Source organism: Lepidochelys olivacea, assembly GCF_965140295.1.
Source record: "Lepidochelys olivacea isolate rLepOli2 genome assembly, chromosome: 2".
Taxonomy (NCBI): Eukaryota; Metazoa; Chordata; order Testudines; family Cheloniidae; genus Lepidochelys; species Lepidochelys olivacea.
The window spans coordinates 142,535,248-142,553,897 of NC_140412.1; the positions used below are offsets into that span (position 1 = coordinate 142,535,248).

Consider the following 18,650-nt stretch of genomic DNA (forward strand, 5'->3'; position numbering starts at 1 on the left):
AGTTTTCACTTTTTGTAGGACTCTTTTTTGAGTTTCAGATCACTGAAGATCTCCTAGTTTACAGTTTGAATAGTATTTATACTGATAGTAACAGCATTTAGTGTAAATTAAACTTGACATGCATAAATTAGTTTCGTCCCTCCAGACTCCTGTAAATTGCCAGTGCCGTTCTTATACCTGAAAAGTTAATGGGTTATTTTGGAATGGTGAGGGCTGAAACAACCCCCAGTTAACTTAGTATTGCTCTGTGTGTATTTTCCCATTCACGAACAAGGCAGATTAATACTGGCTGAAAGGTAGTCTGACAACTCACTCTGGCCTGGCAGCCAGACCAGGTGTGTCTCAATAGCTCAAGAACTTGGGTCTTGCACAGAGAAAACCTAATCTTTCCCCCCACCCCACCTCCGATTAGCAACTGAGGGCATAGTGTGGGTATCTGTGAAATAGTTCATAGTTGCCTTAAGGCATTAGTAGCTTCTAGCTCTTGCTATTGTCTTGCACAGGGATTTGGGTAGTAAAATTTGAAAACATCTCTTGAAATTAGCTCAGTTCGAGCTGCGTCATGCTATCAGATTGGAGTCGTAATCTATCTGGTAGGAGACTGGGGAACAAGTCCATCCCCCAGCTGTGTTACTCTTGATGTCTTAGTTATTGCAGATACTGATGCTGATAGCGTATGATGAGTTGCTGGAGTATAGGTAGCAACAATGGAGGGAGAACCAAGTCTGTCTAAGGCACATTTAGGACCAGGGCTAAAACTAATGGACAGTCCTAATGTGAGCTTGTTCATAGCTTCATCTTCATCACTTGGCATTTTTATAAGACAGGCCATAGCATTCTACTTGGAGTGGGAAAAGTAACCAGTTAGGCCCTGGTGGGGCTCTTTTGGGTGTAGAGGATATGGCACCGTCTGTCATCCCCTCACAGAATAAAGCAGATAAGATCACTGCATCTGAAGAGACATTCTCATCTGGGAACGATGCATTTCCAAATCTTTCTTCTGAGAGGGAGGATGGTGAGACTCCCATGTTGCCAATTAATCATGAGGCAGGGGAGCATTCAAGAGCAAGAGGGAATTAATTGGTAAAGCTAGTGAAATAAGAAGGGCCATAAATATTATCACAATATCTGGAAATTTCTGTGATGCTGTCTCCAAAGGCAACCAGCACCTGTAGAGTACAATACCTGGTAAACGGCAGAGGCCAAAATCATGGGTGTGTGGGAGTATTTTTCCACTGACAGTGGAACTATCTGTGCATCTTATCTGTTGTATCAATGGATAGTGTAATATGAAACTGGCACCCTTTGTTCTCCACACACCCAAGCGTACTTCCTTTTGGAAAACCACACCCATGGTACCTCATTTGTGGGGAACTACATGAAACACAATGTATCACTGTGGACCTTCAAGAAGAGAAAGGGTGAACAGAACTACATCTCAGGTGGAGGAGAGCCTGTCACCAGAGCGTGTCTGAACAAATGAATCCATTGCACTCATCCCAGCCCTCAGCTTTCCTCTCTCCCCAGAAGCCTGGGGAAAGAGGTAGACTTTGCCAAGTGCCTTGAAAAAAACAGATCTGGCAGCTAGAACTCCGCATATTGTATCAGCACTATGGTTCTCATAGACCACTCCATTCCAGCTGAATAGATTCAACTTCTGAGTGTCAGACAGTGGGAATCCCTTGGCAGCATGACCCCAAATGTAGAGCTCCTTGCCAGAGAAGGTCAGACTGAATGCAAACTTGATGGTGTTGAGATCAAAGGATAAAATGCACAATTTCTGACTCAGTGTTTCTGACTGAACTGGTATTTAGCCTTGCTAAAAGCAAGTCTAATCAAAAGTTTATTTAGAGAACAGTGAAACTGTGTGGAATGCTTTTGTGTGTGTGGCTACAGTGTGTTTTACGAGTGTGCCAGGGAGACCACAGTGACTTTTTACACCGTGAATTTCTTAGAACAGCAGAAGTCACATTAAAAACATTGTTTATCCGGTACAAAACAAAATGCACATACACAGACCATAACAAAAGGTGTCAATGCCCAATTATAGCCCAAAAGGAACTCCTGAGCCTCACATGACAGCACAGCAATCTTTTTTAGACTGCAGTTCTGATTATATTGAAAAGCTCCAGCATGTTGCTGTTCTCCTCCTACTTCTCCGTTCTATTTTGTTAGGAACGGTAGTTTTTAGCATATAGCAACTGCAAGAGAAGGTAGGAAAAGTGGAGACAATATAGGAAGGGGAAGTTCACTACATGTAGTTTAGCAGACTCCAACCTGTCTTAAAAAAAAAAAATTAAAGGCAGTGTGAGAGATAAATTAATAGGAATCCAGACAGCCCCGCCTTGCTCCATGAAGGTGCTCCTCCCTCTTCATGTCTGGGTTACTAGGGTGCTGGGTTCTTCCTCCTTCTAACTCCAAATTTCACAGGAGAGCTGCAGTGTGCTAGAAATAGCAGCAGCAACGACGCATCGGCAGCAGAGCCAATTTTTATTTGTTTTATTTGGACACATCAAGCAGGTTTGTAGCTTAAGAGAAGAAGGGAGTGATCTACTCTTTGGGATCGAACTGCAGGTATTTACACAGCAAATCCTTCTACTAAGAATGTGTTGAGCAGAGAAATGCAGCAGCTGCTCCAACTGCAGGACAGGTCTAATGGGGGTGGGGTGGGGGGCATATTTAAAACCATTGAGAGGTTGGAAATGTCTCCTTGAAAATGACCAAAATACTGCACAAAAATCACCACTGTAAAATAAGATTTTTACTTCTCTTTCTGTAAGCAGTGAGAGTTGAACAGGTGATCCAGAGTAATAGAGACAGCCCTTCAAAGGGTGTTTCACTCATTCTGGGGAAAGGGCTGAGTTTCATTTTGAATTATGCTCTGTAGGCTGGTGTAAATTTATGTCTATATACTTTCCTAGCCCACAACAGATTTCCCATTGACGTCAATGGCTGGGTTTGCACATAGATCAAGGGTAAAATGTGGCTTTATTGAATAGTGAAATGTCTAGATTTTTTAAATCATAATTTGATAGTTCTTCAGCACTATTACATTAATTTAGATGAAATATATGGGCCCAATGAATCAAAGAGGTTAACATGACTCTGTCACTGTCCAACATTAAATAGTGTTGAAGAAGGTCTGGGATTTGGTATACAGAGATCTCAGCCAGCTTAGTACCATGGCAAGGATGCCATTAAAAATTCTTTTAGCCTTTTATTAAAGATACAGAAAAGGAGAAAAACAGTTAAAGTATTTGAAATGTAAAGTATTCAATAAGACTTTCATTTTACCAACATCCCTGTTTCCCTTACCTTTAGCTGGAGAGAGTCTTTAGTAGGAAAAAAGCCTTTGTTTGATGGTCTCCTAGATGGTAATAGCTGTCCTTTTTGGGGAAAAGAGAAGAAGTTAGTTGTTGTTGCTGTTGCTAAAGTCCAATTCCATTTCTTAGGCTATGTCTATGCTATAAGGTAGCGGTATGAGTCCCCTGCTCAGGTACACATATTTGTGGTAGCTCGGTGAGAACTAGTGTCAGTATAAATAGAAGTGTAGCTGCAGTAGTAGGGGTAGCAGCAGTGGAGGCACGGCTGTGTTACCAGCTTTCCCCGTTACTTTGGGGTACTCTCATTTATTAGGGTTACTCTTCTGGGGGGGTGGTATTCTGTACTTCTATCAATGCACTGCTTGTGTCACTTGTGTTCTCGTAGGGAGCTCTACTTCTCCCTGCTGCAAGTCCCCTCCCAATGGAGCTGTCCTGCAGGACCTACGGTTCCCCAGGGCTGGGTTCTTCCAGCCCTAGAATCAGATGAACACACACACACGCTAACAGAGCAAGTCTGAAAGGGCCGGGTCAGTCAGCACTCTCAAGATGACCCCTTATATGTCCCTGGACTCAGTGGGCTGGGTCAAGCAGTATTTCCAAGCTGCCACCCTCGAATGCCACAAGTACCAGACCGGAATAGAGTGCGCCTGAGCAGGCTGGGTCGAGCAGCACTTCCAAGCTGCCACCCTCATATGTCACAGGTTCAGCACCTCCCTATGCCCACTTTCATGTTACAATTGTTCTGGTAGTAACCCACTTGGGGAGCAAACCCCACAGGATTTTTGGGCGCTACAGGGATCTTTAGCTTAGGTAAGAGGAGTGTTGCTGCAGAGTAAATGGGGAAGCCAGAAACACAAAAGAGTGAAGTTCAGAGAGAGAGGGAAGGAAGCAACCAGCTTAATCCTAAAACTTATTGATTGAATAATAGTGATAACCACACAAGGAGAGCCTAAACAGACATAACAATTACATTATTAAAGATTACAAAAACTGAACAAAGAAGTCAGGGTTAAAAAGTTATATCTGAGGTAGAAAAGAAAACACACACAGAGAGAGAGAGATGGGGTCTCACCACTCCATGAAGCTTGAGCTGGTCAGGGTACCCAGGTGATGGTGGTAGCCCAGGGTCCTGAGTGCTGGAGACAGGCAGAGCCCCCAGCACGATCAGTCAGGAGAAGATGAAGTCCCAATGAAACTGATGCAGAGTTTGAATTTAGGCATCAGAACACTTACTTGAGCATGGGTAGGGGTCTTTTGTAGGGAAACAACAATGGTTCAAGGGAGAACACTAGATTTGTTTATGGGTAAACTGATGACTCAAGGGTTTTCTTTCGGCTAGACAATAGGAACTGATCATTGTGTTCCTTCAGGGGAGTTCAGAATGCAATTAGGCAGCTTCAGTATTTTGGATATCAATCAAGGATTCATTACTAGAATTGGTCTGATAACTGCTGAGTTGGGTGTGTGCAGGCGTGGGTTTATCAACATCTGGAGCAGAGATCCCCCATCATGCAGTGCTTCCCTGCTTTTCTGGTCCCAGAGTTCTGTGCGGTTCTTGCCTTGGAATCTCTGTTCTCCATTCTGTATGCTAATGGAGATGCCTCCCTGTCCCATCTTTGATGCAGATGAGGCTAGGGGAGTTGCCTTAATCTTGTCACCCTTGTCAGGAGGGGTTTAGGTGTGTCTCCCGCTGCCTTTTCATTGCTTTCTGAAGTCTTTCTTCTGATCGGTTTTGGTTCAAGCAGAGGCTGTGTGTGTGTGTGTATGTTTCATGAGTCAGACAGGCTGGATACTGTGCCCTGGTTCCTCAAGAATACAGAGCTGACTGGTATCAGCTGAGCCATGCCAAGTATGTACCCATACCATTTTCAGGGAGGTTTGTACTCAACATGGCTCAGCCATGCCTCTATTACCACTGCCTGGGCTGCCATGGCCCCATAGCTACTTATGCTTGCAGTAGCTGGATGAGAGCTAACACAAGTATGTGTATATGAACAGGGAAATCACACCCCTACTTCACAGAGTAGACATAGCCTCAGCCAGCTAGTGCCATGGTAGCCAGCTTCCTCCCCTGCACAAGTCATTTTTTTCAGAACCCCAAAAAGGGAGTGATGGGTGGAATAGCCCATCCCTTCATGATTGTGTCCACCAGTTAGGCCTAATTTCTGACACACCAATTTTGGTTCACTGATTTCTGGTCCCACACTTCACTTGTTTACTAGGCATGATCTTAACACAGTCCTTGAATTATAGTTTCATCGATTACAAGGCCACAAGGGCCCATTGTGATCATCCAGTCTGATCTCCCAGATAACACAGGCCATAGAACTCTCCCAAAATAATTCCTAGAGCATAGCTTTTAGAACAACAGCCAACCTTGATTGAAAAATTGTCAGTGATGGAGAATCTACCAAGACTCTTGGTAAATTGTTCCAATGGTTAATTACTCTCACCATTAAAAATTTACACCTGAACTAGTCTTGCTTCAGCTTCCAGCCGTTGGATGTGTTATACCTTTGTCTGCTAGACTTAAAGCCCATCGGGGTGCCGGAACACTGGGACCAAGGGGCCATAGCCCTCCCACTTTTTGAAACCGGACGGACCTGGCCTGTCCACTTTTCCCCATGGCGGACCCTGCCCCCTTCCCCTTCTTTTCTCCCTGAGGCCCCACCCCCTGGCCAGGCCAGCAGCTGGTGGAGCCCGCCTGGCCAGGGAACCCGGGCAGTTGTGGGAACCATGTGGACCCTCCACCTGCGCATGGTGTGGGGGGCGGAGAGCAGCCTCCGGTCTGTGTCCCTGTCCCCCGGGCTACCTGCCTGGCCCAGGGTAGGTGGAGGTGGAGGGTTTGCGATTCCGCACTGGCCCCCCACAGATGCCCATGTGGCTCTCCCTGACCCGCTCCGGCCAGGGAGGGAGGGGGCTCAGAGCTCCAGCCCTGCCATGATAAGAGCCATGTGGGCAGCTGTGGGGAGCTGCGGATCCTCCACATGCCCTGAGTAGGGACTCTGGGGGGGTGGGGACATGTGCGGGGGGCCTGAGGAGAGCAGCACCCAGCCCCATGGGCAGGAGGAGGGTTCGTGGTGGCTCCCCACAGCTGCCCGTGCAGCTCTTACCCTGGCCAGACTGCTATGGGAAGCCTGGGTCCCTCCACCTGCTCTGGATATGGGGCTGGGGGGCAGGAACATGGGCAGGGGGCTGCTTTCATTCATCCCAGGCGGTGGGAGGCTCCCTGGCCCCACTCTGGCTTCTGGCTTGGCTGGGGGTGGGGCCTCTGGGGGAAGAAGAGGGGTGGGACTGGAACGTCAGTGGGTTTGGGGGCCAGTCACTTTTGGGAAGGCTTCGATGCCCTTGAAGCCAATTATTAAATATTTGTTTCTCATGTAGATACTTATAGACTGTAATTAAATCACCCCTTAACCTTCCCTTTGTTAAGGTACAGAAATTGAGCTCCTTGAGTCTATCACTGTAATACATGTCTTCTATCCTTTAATCATTCTCGTGGCTCTTCTTTGAATCCTCTCCAACTTATCAACATCCTTCTTGAATTGTGGACAACAGAAATGGACACAGAATTCCATCACTGGTCACACCAGTGTGAAACACAGAGGTAAAATAACCTTTCTACTCCTACTTGAGATTCCCGTTTATGAATGTCACGATTACATTAGCTTTTTTGACTACAGCGTCACACTGGCAGCTGATTATGAACCACAACCCCAAAATCTTTTTCAGAGTCCTTGCTTTCCAGTATAGATAAGTATATAAGTAGGCCTGTGTGTTTGTATTAATTCAGTTTTTGTGTCTCTCTTTTGCACCTTTTCCAATCAGCATTTATTGTTGTAGGTTATTGTGACACTTCAAGAATTTTCTCTCACTTTTCACAGTTCAGCTCACAATTAGGGTGAATTTGTAGGTCAGGTTATCACAACAATACCCTATTATCATAACCAACATCACCATTGGGAAATTATACTCAACTTTAGGAACACAGCTTTTTCTGCCCATTGTTTCTCTTCTTTTCCTGACTTGACCTCTCTGATGATCTTCTCTGTTGCTCCTCTTCACTTCCTTCCTGACAGCAATTCTCCTTTCTCCCCTGACAAGGAGCTTCACTCTGAATTAAACATTGGAACAATTCACCAAGGGATGTAGTGATTACACATCACTTGAAGTCTTTAAATGAAGATTGGATGTCTTTCTAAGAGAAATATTGCAGTCCAGCCTCAAGTTACTGGGCTCGGAATTACTAGCAGTATTCTATGGCCCGTACTTCGCAAGAGGTCAGACTAGATGATCACAATAATCTGATTTCTGACCTTAAATTCCTATGAATTCCCATTCCCTTCCAAATCCTAGCCACTAAAATGATTAGCAAGGAAATAGTCAATGCTGTCACTTAAAGTGTCATAATTAGGCTTTAGCGGCAACATTTTAATGAGACTAATGAGGGTTTGGAGAGGGTGCACCCCTCTGAGTCATTGTTTCAGGCTGGCATTGTTTTAGGCATGCATTACATCCATTACACTTCAAGGATTTTGTCACAACCGCTATGACTGGAAATTTATTTTATTTCTAATGAAAGTTCAGGTTCTTCAGAATTTGATCATGCTAGGTGGGCCACAAATGAGTCCAGCAGGCCTGATCTAGCCTGCAGCACAAGTATTTTTCACCTTTGCCTTACATTAAAAAAATACTACAGCATTCTGTGCTAATGATCCAAACTGTACAGTGACCTGTAGACACCAAGAGCACTCAGGGGTAGCAGCAGCAGAACTTGTAACAGGCAGGAGAACCCCTTGAAGTGCCCCCCTATCTAGCAACCTGTGGGGATTGTAGTTTTTTCCTGATTGGTGGCAGCTTCTCTCTCTGATGTGAGTTTTGTGCCCTGGCCTGTATCCCCTGTAGGCCAGTGTTCTATGATGAGATGTTGGCCTGGGGTGGGAGGTGAGGGGGTTGGGGGTGGGCAGGGGACTGTTGCTTGGAGTAGTCCTGTTGGGTTCTGGGAAGTGCTTGCACCTGCCCACTGCTAAAGGACCCTCCCACAGTCTACGGGGAGGACCTACTGGGCCTGGGACTCAAATAATGATGTGCGGGAGGGGGAACAATGGAAAAAATAACAAGGACAGGTGTGGGGGGGTCAAAGGGTCAAAAGTAGGAAACCTGAAGGAGTTACTTGGAGTAGTGCTGCAGGGGAAATAGGCTGAGGGAAGGCATGGTGGATAATATTGGTGTAAAGAAGGAAGAGGGAATGAGGTGAAGGAGCAGCGGTAGGAAATATTCCAGATTCTAGCATTGCCGGGACTCTATCTAACCCAGCTCCATGTTGGATGGAACAAAGGTGGTGTGGGGACGAATATTACAGGAGCATGCAGTGACTGCCTAAAGAGGATGCCATCAAAATCCTCCACGTCATCAGGTGAAGGCACACAGGCAGTTAAATCAGGGGTGGCATTTCAGATTTTGGTGGGGCGGCACCTTTAACTGTGATTCCAAGGGCTAGGTAGGCACCTGTAAAATCTAGTTTTCTTTGCAGATAATAACTTTCAAATTAGCTGACAGGAGCACTGTATGCAATTCGCATGTAAAGAAAGAAAATTACATAAATATTAGACCCACTCAGCTCTTACACTAACATGTTCTCACATCTGTGTCAAGTCACTTAAGGGACACTGGTTAGGTTTAAAATGTTAATGTATATTCTTTGTTACTAACTCTTGAATACATTAATTGAAACATTTGTAGAAAAATCTAGATCACTTTCTGTCATTTAGGCTACTTACCTTTTGCAGTTCACCAAGCTTAGAATTGATCATTTAATGATTAGAAACATCCTACTAAGGCAAGACCCCAGGAGTTTATATTGCACCTGCCTGGGGCTCTTGGGGTGTTACCATACTACAAATAATAGATAAGAAACTGACTTTAAACAGGAATGAAACTGACACTTTCAAGTCTCTTTTACAGTATTGCCAATCCCATATGTTCAAAAATCATGAGTCAGGCTCATCAAAAATCAGAAGATTGGTTTAAATATGAGATGATGTAAAAATAATAGATTTGGGGTTCTTTTTATTTGCCTTCTGCTTTTTGAGCCTTTAGGGTGCACTGGGGTCATATATTGAAGCTTTCTCCACAGCCACGAAGGCTAGAAACTTCACTTTTTCTTAAGAATGAAGATTGATATCATCACATATCACTTGACTCCAGGAGCTGGAGCTTTAAAGAAAACAATAATTTAGCATGAGACTCATGACAAAATCATAAGATTTGGCAACACTGCTTTCACTTCTGTTTAAAGGCTTGTTACTTTCCAGAAGACTCTTAAACACAACACTACAGTGACTCACAGGAGAATATTTTAAACCAAACACCAAAGAAAATTCCACATTTTAAAGTTGAGGAAAAAATTGAGTTTTCTGAGGTATATCAGGGCCACTGCAGGCAGGAAAGGAAAATAAACAGGTGCAGGAGCTCTGGGCAGCTCTGCCTCTTGAAAAAAAAGGTTGGAGGGTCCGATCTTCCAGTCCTTAATCAGCTAAAACTCCTTTTGCCATCAGTGCCTCCACTCAGAGAAATTAACATGTGCTCAATAACTATACGCTTTGTACTTAAATATCTGAGTCATCTTATCCAAGGCTACACATTTTATACCCATTGGCTCAGGGACTATATTTTCTGTCATATTCTGAACAGTGCTGAGCTCACAGATGGTGCACAGTGAATAATACAAATCATGGCAATAATCATCGACTTTATGGACTCTGTGAATGAGATTTCTGTTCTTTTCGCTGGAATTGGCCCGAATACAGCTGAAACCCTAAGAATGTCAGGCATAAACACATCTGATACTCATGCAACACTTTCTCATTCCTTCCTTTTCTCAAACTCAGAACAAAAAATGACAAAACAAAATCATTTTCAGTTAAAATATAAAATTTCATAGCAGACATTGCTCTACAACCCAGCATGGGGCAGAAACTGCCACCTCCTGGGGACTAAGTGATCTCCTCTCATCTGACTCTCATTCTCACTCTTTCTTCATCCTTCCTGACCTCTGTGCTGCTTTTCATGCTATCAACCATGACATCCTTCCCAATCACCTGGGATCAATTGCTGGAGTCTCAGAGAACTGGCCTTCTTGGTTTTGCTCCCATCTGAGTCCTCTTTTTTTGCAGCATGCAGCAGATAGGCTGGTCCAGTGGATAGGGAACTAGCCCTGAGAGGGCTGTATCCCTCCCTCCGCCCTGCCCAGGACTTCCTGTATGACCTTAGGCCAGTCCCTTAGGGACAGAGTTTCAAAGTATTTTAGGCATCCAAAGATGCAGCTAGGCATCTAGTGGGGTTTACAAAGAACCTAACCTTCTAGGTGCTTTGAAAATCCCACTAGGTGACTAAATACCTTTGAAAATCTGACCTTTAGTCTGTGTGTGCCTCAGTGCCCCATCTGTATAATGGGGATAACCGAGGGGCTGTGAGGAGAAATAGGTTAGACATTGTGAGGCACTCAGATACTATGGGGATGGGGCCACATAAGAACCACAGGCAGAGTGGGAACTTCTCTATGCCACTGCTAGCCCTTCCTTGGGTTTTGGCCCCTTCTTTTCACCCATCCCCCTCACATCTCCCTCTTTTCTGGGGGCTTGTCTACACTACGCAGCTTTTAGTGACAAGGCTGTGTCGACACAGCCTTGTCGCTAAAAGTCAGCATGTATAAATGCTCTCTGTCAGTATTTGGTCAGCACTTTTGCCGCACTTCCAGCCGCATTCGCTTTGTCAGCAGGAGAGCGCTCCCGCATTCACACTGCTGCTTGCATAGGCAAAACTTTTGTCTTTCATGGGGAGTGCTTTTTTAAGCACCCATGAAAGACAAAAGTTTATCGACAACTTTGCAGTGTAGACATACCCATCATAGGCGTGCGCAGCACATTTCATTAGGGTGTGCACCCAGGGAATTTTTTTTTTTAAAGGCGAACATTTAGCACACAATTTTCCACACTGAAAAAAAACAGTAACCTAGTTAATATAATTAATAATAATAATAAAATCAACTCATAGAATTAATGAAAAATGTGTGTATACTATCTATGAGATTATTATATGAGAAATGAAAATGAGCTTGCTTTGGGATTTTACAAGGCACTTATATCATTTAAACACATTTGGTACCCTGAGTAATTATAACACTTCTTGCCAATCACATAAATAGGGATCTCATGGTCTCCTTCCTTCACTGCATTGCAGAGGCTCAGGTGTTATTGCTGGCTGCCCTAGGGCTGCAGAAAACCCTATAGGCAAAACATATGGAAAGAAGAGGATCAATTTATACAGAGGGCTGAAGGGGGACTCCCATAGTGCATTAATTAACACTTAATAAATACATCAAAATTAAATACATTACAGAGATAAGAACCTGTAATAACAACTTTACTTCGTGAGAAGCTCCAGAGAAAGAAGACCCAGAGGGAGTAAGGGTAGGGGGAATCCCAGGGAGACCAAAGGGGCTGGTAGAAGGAGCAGACAGAGAACAAGGGTAGAGGCAGAGTGGCTGCAGGGTTTTCCCAGTCTTCTGCATCTCCCCTGTGGGTGGAGACACTGATCTCTATCACTGTAAGAGGGAACAATAGAATGGAATGCCCAGAAGAATGAATGACTTGAGGACAATTCCTGAGGGACCCATACCCTTGCAGAGCTTTTCTAGCTCTGACATTTACATTTTTACATAGGGTGGAGGTTTGGCCCACAGAAATAAAAATCTGCACATCTTCCATGTGGTTTTGGACCAATGGAAAGAAACAGGTTTCAGAGTAGCAACCGTGTTAGTCTGTATTCGCAAAAAGAAAAGGAGGACTTGTGTCACCTTAGAGACTAACCAATTTATTTGAGCGTAAGCTTTCGTGAGCTACAGCTCACTTCATCGGATGCAAACAGTTACAATTCAAGTGACTTTTAAAATTCCCTATGAAACTGAGTTAACAAAATAAATGAGCTTATGAACAACCAGAAAATGTACTTCTCAAGTGAAAAACTGTAACTGGACTTCTTTGCAAAGAAATTGTAAGTTTTCACACAGGAAAAGCCACGCACTGTCTGGAAAGGAAGAGTAGATTAAATTACTTGCCTCAGTGAAACTAAATACCCAGAGAATTGCTGTGTTTGTGACGAGGATGACCAGGGTTTGCTCACCTGAGGCTCCCCCTCCCCGTGCTGTAGAGGCACAGCCGGGCAGGTCTCCATCTGCAAGCAGGCCCCCTGCCTGAGGTGCAGCTCCCATTGGCCTTGGTGGCCAACAGTCTGGGAGCCTCCTGGCCAATGAGCTGGGGGTGGGAGGGGGAAGGCAAAGGGGGAGATGGTAGGGAGCTTGGGAGCAGGGGAGGCAGGGGGGAGGGGAGCTGTCTCTAGAGGCACAAAGGGGGGGGCTCTCTGGAGAGGGGTGATGGGGGCACCGGGGCTGGTGGGGATCTTTCATGGGGGCAGACGGTTGTGTGGGTCTCTGTGGGGTTGGGGGCAGCGATAGACAGAGCCAGCTGCAGCCTGGGTCTGGTCTATGGGGGAAGGGAGTGTTGCTATACCCCCCCCCCACCTCCCCAGGAAGCCCCCTCTGTACTGTGTATTTTATATCAGCCCCAGGGTGCCCATCGCTGCTCCTTTCTCCTGCCCCTGGCTCCATCTGTTTGTCTGCCCCCACAATGCCCCCCCCCCATCTGTGTCTGACAGTGACAGACTCCTGCTCCTCTATCTGCATGCAGCTCCCTCCCCTTCCCTGCTGGGGAGGCGTGGTCAGGCAGCTCTGGGAGGCAGCGTGTGCAGGGACGCCGGGGAGGGGGAAGCCGCCCCTGAGGTGAGAGCGCTGCACGCCCCACACGTTGCCAAACAGTGGAGCATGGGCACCACGGCCCATCTCGCCGCCTATGTATCCAACCCACCCTGCTCCCTGTCCCCTGACTGCCCCCGCCCCTTATCCACCCCCATGAGGCTCCTAGCAGCGTTCGGCTCAGCACGGAGCCAGACACGCTGCCCTGTGGGAGCACGCAGCACCCCCCCCAGAGCTGTGCCCTGCATTAGGGTGTGCCTGGGCACACCTGGCACACACCATGTGCACACCTATGATAGCCATGTACACTTGGTTCAGAGGCCTTGGCTCAGGCTGTATTTCTCCTGAGTCCCATGCATTCTCTTTTCAACACATGCACACCTGCCCCTCAGAGGAATTCCTGTTTTACAGGTTCATCTAAGGACTTTCATTTCATAAGATCCTTAATTTAACTACCAGCCCTGTCTTATCTTAATCATGCTGCCTCTCTTTGTAAACAAAATACTGACCCCCTGCCCTAGGGGCACAAGCTGGGAGCAGCACCTCTCCTCTGCAGACCTCATATTCCACACTCAGGGTATGTCTACTCCACGAAATTAGGTCGAATTTATAGAAGTTGGTTTTTTAGAAATCATTTTTATATAGTTGATTGTGTGTGTCCCCACACAAAATGATCTAAGTTCATGAAGTGCATTAACTCGGTGGGGTGCTTCCACAGTACCGAGGCTAGCGTCGACTTCTGGAGCGTTGCACTGTGGGTAGCTCTCCCACAGTTCCCGCAGTCTCCGCCACCCATTGGAATTCTGGATTGAGATCCCAATGCCTAATGGGGCAAAAACATTGTCACGGGTAGTTCTGGGTACATGTCATCAGGCCCTCCCTCCCTCCGTGAAAGCAACGACAGACAATCGTTTCGCGCCTTTTTTCCTGAGTTACCTGTGCAGATGCCATACCATGGCAAGCATGGAGCCCACTCAGCTCACTGTCACCCTACATCTCCTGGGTGCTGGCAGACGTGGTACTGCATTGCTACACAGCAGCAGCTCATTGCCTTGTGGCAGCAGATGGTGCAGTAGGCCTGATAACCATTGTCATCATGTCCGAGGTGCTCCTGGGCGCAGGGACTGAAATAGGAGTGACTCAACCAGGTCATTCTCTTTAGTCCTGCCGGCAGTCCTATTGCACTGTCTTTTGGCGAGCAGGCAGGAGATGAGGATGGCTAGCAGTCCTATTGCACTCTCTTCTGCCAGCCAAAGATGTAAAAGATAGATAGAGAGAATCAAAACAAGAAATAGACCAGATTTTTTTTGTATTCATTTGCTCCCCCCTTCCTCCCTCCCTCTGTGAAATCAACAGCTGACAATTGTTTCGGTGAGCTCTGTGAGGGGCACCTTGAAAAGTTTAATGAAGATTCAGTCCTGCCTGAAATACCAGGAAGACAGATAGCTCAGTGGGTTGGGCATTGGGTTGTGCATTGACCTGCTAAACCCAGGGTTTTGAGTTCAATCCTTGAGGGGGCCATTCTGTGTGACAGTTGTTTTTGTTTCTCCTTGATGTAAAGCCACCTCCTTTGTAGATTTTAATTCCCTGTAAGCCAACCCTGTAAGCCATGTCGTCAGTCACCCCTCCCTCCATCAGAGCAACGGCAGACAATCATTCTGCACCTTTTTTCTGTGCAGACGCCATACCATGGCAAGCATAGAGGCTGCTCAGATCACTTTGGCAATTAGGAGCACATTAAACGCCACACGCATTATCCAGCAGTATAGGCAGCACCAGAACCTGGCAAAGCGAAACCAGGTGAGTAGGCGACATCAGTGCGGTGACGAGAGTGATGAGGACATGGACACAGACTTCTCTCAAAGCATGGGCCCTGGCAATGTGGGCATCATGGTGCTAATGGGGCAGATTCATGCAGTGGAACGCCGATTCTGAGCCCAGGAAACAAGCACAGACTGGTGGGACCACATAGTGTTGCAGGTCTGGGATGATTCTCAGTGGCTGCGAAACTTTCACATGCGTAAGGGCACTTTCATGGAACTTTGTGACTTTCTTTCCCCTGCCCTGAGGTGCAAGAATACCAAGATGCGAGCAGCCCTCACAGTTGAGAAGCGAGTGGCAATAGCCCTGTGGAAACTTGCAACGCCAGACTGCTACTGGTCAATCGGGAATCAATTTGGAGTGGGTAAATCTACTGTGGGGGCTGCTGTGATGCAAGTAGGCAACGCAATCAAAGATTTGATATGATATCAAGGGTTGTGATCCTGGGAAATGTGCAGGTGATAGTGGATGGCTTTGCTGCAATGGGATTCCCTAACTGTGGTGGGGCGATAGACAGAACCCATATCCCTATCTTGGCACCGGAGCACCAAGCTGGCGAGTACATAAACCGCGAGGGGTACTTTTCAATAGTGCTGCAAGCACTGGTGGATCACAAGGAAACATTTCACCAACATCAGCGTGGGATGGCCGGGAAAGGTACATGACGCTCACATCTTCAGGAACTTTGGTCTGTTTCAAAAGCAGCAGGAAGGGACTTTCTTCCCAGACCAGAAAATAACCGTTGGGGATGTTTAAATGCCTATAGTTATCCTTGGGGACCCAGCCTACCCCTTAATGCCATGGCTCATGAAGCCATACACAGGCAGCCTGGACAGTAGTGAGCAGCTGTTCAACTACAGGCTGAGGAAGTGCAGAATGGTGGTAGAATGTGCCTTTGGACGTTTAAAAGTATGCTGGCGAAGTTTACTGACTTGCTTAGACCTCAGCAAAACCAATATTCCCATTGTTATTATTGCTTGCTGTGCACTCCACAATATCTGTGAGAGTAAGGGGGAGATGTTTATGGTGGGGTGGGAGGTTAAGGCAAATTGCCTGGCTGCTGGTTACGTGCAGCCAGATACCAGGGTGGTTAGAAGAGCACAGGAGGGCGCGGTGTGCATCAGAGAAGCTTTGAAAAACAGTTTCATGACTGGCCAGGCTACAGTGTGAAAGTTCTGTTTGTTTCTCCTTGATGAAACCCCCCACTCCTAGGTTCACTCTACTTCCCTGTAAGCTAACCACTCTCCCCTCCCGCCTTTGAGCACCACTTGCAGAGGCAATAAAGTCATTGTTGCTTCACATTCATGCATTCTTTATTCATTCATCATACAAATAGGGGGATAACTGCCAAGGTAGCCCGGGAGGGGTGTTGTAGGCGGGAAGCACTGGGTAGAGTGTGGAGGAGGGAAGGACAAGGCCACACAGCACTTTAAAATTTAAAACTTTAAAACTTATTGAATGCCAGCCTTCTGTTGCTTGGGCAATCCTCTGGGGTGGAGTGGCTGGGTGGCCGGAGGCCCCCCCACTGCGTTCTTGGGCGTCTGGGTGAGGAGGCTATGGAACTTGGGGAGGAGGGCGGTTGGTTACACAGGGGCTGTAGTGGCAGTCTGGGCTCCAGCTGCCTTTCCTGCAGCTCAACCATACGCTGGAGCATATTGGTTTGATCCTCCAGCAGCCTTAGCATTGAATCCTGCCTCCTCTCATCACGCTGCCGCCACCTTTCAGCTTCAGCCCTCTCTTCAGCCTGCCACCTCTCCTCCCGGTCATTTTGTGCTTTCCTGCACTCTGACATTGTCTGCCTCCATGCATTCGTCTGTGCTCTGTCAGTGTGAGAGGACAGCATGAGGTCAGAGAACATTTAATCGTGAGTACGTTTTTTTTGCCTTCTAATCTTCCCTAGCCTCTGGGAAGGAGAAGATCCTGTGATCCTTGAAACACATGCAGCTGGTGGAGGGAAAAAAAGGGACAGTGGTATTTAAAAAGACATGTTTTATAGAACAGTGAGTACACTCTTTCATGGTAAACCTTGCTGTTAACATTACATATATAGCACATGTGCTTTTGTTACAAGGTTGCATTTTGCCTCCCCCCACCGCGTGGCTAACCCTGCCCTCCTCCCCCCACCACGTGGCTAAGAGCAGGGAACATTTCTGTTCAGCCACAGGCAAACAGCCCAGCAGGAACGGGCACCTCTGAACGTCCCCTTAAGAAAAGCACCCTATTTCAACCAGGTGACCATGAATGACATCACTGTCCTGAGGATAACACAGAGAGATAAAGAATGGATGTTGTTTGAATGCCAGCAAACATATGCTGCAATGCTTTGTTCTGCAATGATTCACAACTACGTGGTACTAGCCTGGCGTGGTAAAGTGTCCTACCATGGTGGACGGAATAAGGCTGCCCTCCCCAGAAACCTTTTGCAAAGGCTTTGGGAGTACATCCAGGAGAGCTTTATGGAGATGTCCCTGGAGGATTTCCGCTCCATCCCCAGACACGTTAACAGACTTTTCCAGTAGCTGTAATGGCCGTGAATGCCAGGGCAAATTAATCATTAAACATGCTTGCTTTTAAACCATGTATACTGTTTAAAAAGGAACACTCACCAGAGGTCCCTTCTCCACCTGGCGGGTCCGGGAGGCAGCCTTGGGTGTGTTCGGGGGGTACTGGCTCCAGGTCCAGGGTGAGAAACAGTACCTGGCTGTCGGGAAAACCAGTTTCTCCGCTTGCTTGCTGTGAGCTATCTACAACTTCATCATCATCATCTTCCTTGTTCCCCAAACCTGCTTCTGTGTTGCCTCCCTCTCCATTGAAGGAGTCAAACAACACGGCTGGGGTAGTGGTGGCTGAACCCCCTAAAATGACATGCAGCTCATCATAGAAGCAGCATGTTTGGGGCTCTGACCTGGAGCGGCCGTTTACCTCTCTGGTTTTCTGGTAGGCTTGCCTCAGCTCCTTAAGTTTCATGTGGCATTGCTTCGGGTCTCTGTTATGGCCTCTGTCCTTCATGCCCTGGGAGATTTTGACAAATGTTTTGGCATTTCGAAAACTGGAACGGAGTTCTGATAGCACGGATTCCTTTCCCGATACAGCGATCAGGTCCTGTACCTCCCGTTTGGTCCAGCTGGAGCTCTTTTGCGATTCTGGGACTCCATCATGGTCACCTCTGCTGATGAGCTCTACACTCACCTGCAGCTTGCCACACTGGCCAAACAGGAAATGAGATTCAAAAGTTCGTGGGCCTTTTCCTGTCTACCTGGCCAGTTCATCTGAGTTGAGAGTGCTATCCAGAGTGGTCACAATGGAGCACTCTGGGATAGCTCCCGGAGGCCAATACCGTCTAATTGCGTCCACAGTACTCCAAATTTGACCCGGAAAGGCAGATTTCAGCACTAATCCCCTTGTCGGGGGTGGAGTAAAGAAATCGATTTTAAGAGCCCTTTAAGTCAAAAAAAGGGCTTTGTCGTGTGGACGGGTGCAGTGTTAAATCGATTTAACGCTGCTAAATTCGACCTCAACTCCCAGTGTAGACCAGGGCTCAGGGCTGCTCTTCAGTTAAGAAACCTTGGGGGAGGGGGGAGAGCAGAGCCCCCCTCTCTTGTCGCCCCTAAATGGCACCCCTGAGTTGAATGCTGCCCTGAAGAACTGGTGGGGGCATCTTTTGTCCTTGGGGCTAATAATACCACCTTACCTCA

At 46.9% G+C, this 18,650-nt stretch overlaps 1 protein-coding gene across 2 annotated transcripts in view; it reads left to right on the plus strand.

Moving 5' to 3' along the window:
• Positions 1-2,427: 2,427 nt before the first annotated feature.
• LOC311515302 (carboxymethylenebutenolidase homolog) overlaps positions 2,428-18,650 on the plus strand; it is a 30,686-nt gene continuing 14,463 nt past the window's right edge. The window contains exon 1 of one of the 2 annotated variants that reach the window (XM_084618285.1): positions 2,428-2,574. The gene's annotated coding sequence lies outside the window, so the exon portion shown is untranslated. The remainder of the gene's footprint in view (positions 2,575-18,650) is intronic. The other variant, XM_084618286.1, reaches the window with a different exon arrangement.